Consider the following 4091-nt stretch of genomic DNA (forward strand, 5'->3'; position numbering starts at 1 on the left):
CGGTTCTACGAGTTTTGGCTTTAATTAGCTGATCTTACCCAGCTTAACGCTGTTCCTTAATATGGTGATTTAACAAGAAAGTCTGTTCTTTGATTTGTTGTTTTAACAAGGAAGACTTTAGCTTAATATGTTGTTTTAACAAAGAATAATGAAGATGAGAAAGTACCTCAAGTAGGATTTCCTGTTTACAGGTTTGAACCTGATATGCTTGCATTCTCTGGATGTTATTATGGTGGAGCTTTGGTCCGAGCCACGAGCCGGGCCGGCTCGGGCTTTTCCCGAGCCGAGCCACGGGCCGCCCGAGCCACCAAGCCTTTTTGACATCCCTATATACACAAATTCTTTTACGGTTTATCTATATACTATGAGGGAAAAGATTATCTTGTCGCCGTAGAAGAAGACAAAAGTCATTGGAAAAATTATGAGCAATGAGATGTTGAGGAAAAAGAAAGAAAAAAATTAGGCTTTATATTTGTGGTATAACAATAATTTACTTAATTAAAAAGTATATTAAAATTCTAATTATATAATTTTACTTAAAAATATTTTAGTAAATAAGAAAATTGTGGTGCAACTAGTAAAATTTATAGTGCTAATATAATTAATTACCCTTCTTATATAACAGAATGCTGTTGGGGTAAATGACAATTGAAGACATTGCTCTGAGAAAAATGGGATTTTCCGAAAAAGATTTGTGGCTATAGGAAACGGATATAGTGGAAAATAAATTATCGCGTGGTACAAAATTTCACTTGTTTTGCTAAAATAGTAAGAATCGAAATCCCAAATCAATACCTCATGAAGTGCGTGGTATAAACAAGAACTATCCCAACAATTAAAACCAAGCTAATAAGTCTAAATTCTAAAATTTAATGTTACAAGTGTAAATGACAAAGACATTATAGACAAAACAAACGAGTTTTCCATAAATAATAATTGGATTCATATGATTAAGAAAGATTAATGGTTTGAAAAGAATTAATCGAGTGGTAGATTCGTATAAAGGCTCATCTCTTTCATGTTTTATATAGATGGAAATATTTGAAATTTTAGATCAAAAATTGACTCTATGAATGATATAAATAAGAAGGCTACCCTATCACTCTTCCATCCAACCCTTTCATGGAACTTGTTAAAAAATAACTAAATGAAAATGAATTTACAAGTAATAATCAGTATATAGCTGATAAAAACTGAAACTGAAATCATGCCAATTTATTTACCCTTGAAAAGACTAACTTTTGGAATCGCTGATTGCTAATAATCTTGGGATGGTCGATGTGAAAAACTGAATAGTACTAAATAATATTTAAAAATTGAAAAAATAGGTTAAAATATTATTATATTATAACGTGTAGTTTCTGTATATTACACCAAACATACACATTGATTGAAAAGTTGTCAATTTCTTCTCTTTAGAAAGGAGATACCATACTGATGGAAGGAACACTTTGCCGCATCTTTTCATTAAAGAAAATGTATTTCGTGTAAAGATCTAAAGAAGGAAAACATAATGATTTAAATAAATCTTTAACCAAACTATGTCACTTTTTGATAAATGACAAGTACCAGCTAGACAGGAATTGGATCAATGATTTCTTGTGTACCTAGGGAGAAGAACTAAGGCAGTGTTTGATAACACTGCAATTCCCAGCAAAGTGGAATTTGATTTCCACTTTTCACAAATTCCATTGTTTGATTGCACATTTTTGCCATGAAATTCAATTTCCAGGTTTTGCTGTCACGTGCCTGAATTCCTTGTTTTTGAGGAATTTCAATTCTTATGGGTTTGGTAAGAATTGGAATATCGTGCAATTTTTTTTTTGTCCCTTTTTTTTTTTTTTTTTGTTAGCAATGAAAATGAATTATAAGATTTATTGTAAAAAAATATTTCCTTTTAATTGACAATTTTCATGTAAAACAAAATCAAACGAACACCCAAAGATAAATGATTTTCTTGAATTTATTATTATTATTATTATTTGGATTTTGGCATTAGAAACAAATTTCATTCCCAATACCAATAAATTCTACCTCTTTAATTGACAATTTTCATATAAAATAAAACCAAATGGATATCAAAAAACACTTTCATTTAAACATTTTCAACATGAAAAATTAGACCAATCAAACACAATAATTTACATTTCCCAAGAAAACATTTTCCCATCAATTCAATTCCCTGAAATTCGTTTTCTTTCCACTCAAATTCTACCTTTGCAATCAAACAGACTTTAAATGAATACAAATTGAACTTTGAAACCACAAGAATGGATGGACCGTTTCGAGGTTTCCCGGTTTTTTTTTTTTTTTTTTGGGTCCCCTTCCTTTATCTTCGTTCTAAATTGAAATATAAGAACTACCTATACTATAGATTAATTTTACAGCGGTCCCCTTCCTTTATCTTCGTTCTAAATTGAAATATAAGAACTACCTATACTATAGATTAATTTTACAGCACAAGAACAGAGAAATGGCAATCCAAATTAAAAGAGGGCTTCTTTTCTTGATTATAATTATTCAAAAGTTACATTGTTAAGTTTAAAAACGACATTATATCATAGCTAGAGGAAATTTTTCAAATGTCTTTTCTTGATACGTTCTTGATGATTGGAGTAGGGTCGACTTATATTGAAGAAAATTAAGTCAAAAGCTTATATACTATCTAGTTGATTACCATGTATCAAATATATCCTATGTGAATTTTCACTTTACTCTATAGACAAACTCAATGATGTGTAAAGAATACATGCACAATTCTTGTGACTTCATTTCCATAAATTTTGAGTCTCTTGTAAAAACAAATCAAGTTCTCAACAAGAAAATTTTGACTTGTTTTAACGAATTATAGTTGGCATGTAGCGTGTTTTTCTGTAGAACCAAGCAGGGGCAAATTTAGGTGTGATCATGGAGGATCAGCTAACTTCACAGAAATATTTTGAATTTTTTTGTTTACTAAATTTATTTTTTATTTTTATTACTTTTCCCTATGTGAAGTAGTCGAGTAGTGTTGTATCTTGTTTCACTTTTTCACTACTCTCTCTACAATACCTTTGTACCAGGTTTGTTAGATTATGAATTATTTCTCTTTCTTATTACCAAAAGAATAAAGATTGAAAGTCTTATATTAGAATAGATTGTAGAAATTAATTAAAAATACATCGTTTTCTAGGTATAAGGATATATTTTTTTTTTCCCGTGATCAACCTACAGGTAAACATCTTCTAGTTGTTATTCAACTTTAAAAAAAAATAAAAAATAATTTGAATGGTAACCATACTTTAAAAGGTAATTTCTAATATTTGTTGGACTTTATTTATTTATTTTTTTACAAATGATTTGTGTACTTTCAAAGTTATTTTCTACGAGATACTTTTATGCTTTAATTTTGTTTACCACTAACTATTACGAATTATTGAAATCATTTTGTTTTAAATCATTAAATCATTTTTAAAAAATAAAAAAAACATTTTTATTGAAACATTGCAAGAATGCATTGTTGAGTACAGATGTTTTAATTTTTTAATTTTAATATTTTAAATCATCCTTAAAAAATATAGAAATAACATTACAAAAATAAATAAATGAAGGTAATATAGCTAGAATGAATATTGTAAACTAGTCTGTCATACCAAACATATTAATCAATGGAAATAATAAGCTTATATGGAAAGTTATCGATCACTCTCCTTAAAACATTAAAATCTGCTACTGGCCACCATATAGTGTAGTCTATAGCCCCTGTTTTGTGAGGAAAGAAATCAAAATTTTAACAAATTTTGAAAAAAATTGATGAATTGTGTATAGTTGAAAATTTGTGGGTTCTATAGCCCCGATTTTGTGAGGAAAAGAAATCAAATTTTTAACAAATTTTGATAAAAGTTGATGAATTGTGTTTAGCTGAAAATTTGTGGATCCCATGATATGTGTAATTAAAATTTGTTGTTGATTTTGACATAAATTAAAATATAGATTTTAATCCGTGCCAAAGAAGACATAATTGATTTTTTTTTTATTTTTTTTTATTTTTTTGTGAAGTTTTTTTAAATATTCTATTTCTCTTAAAAAATAAGGAATTTGTGACCCAATAA

The sequence above is a fragment of the Olea europaea genome, chromosome 10 (genome assembly GCF_002742605.1).
Source record: "Olea europaea var. sylvestris chromosome 10, O_europaea_v1, whole genome shotgun sequence".
NCBI classification, from domain to species: Eukaryota; Viridiplantae; Streptophyta; class Magnoliopsida; order Lamiales; family Oleaceae; genus Olea; species Olea europaea.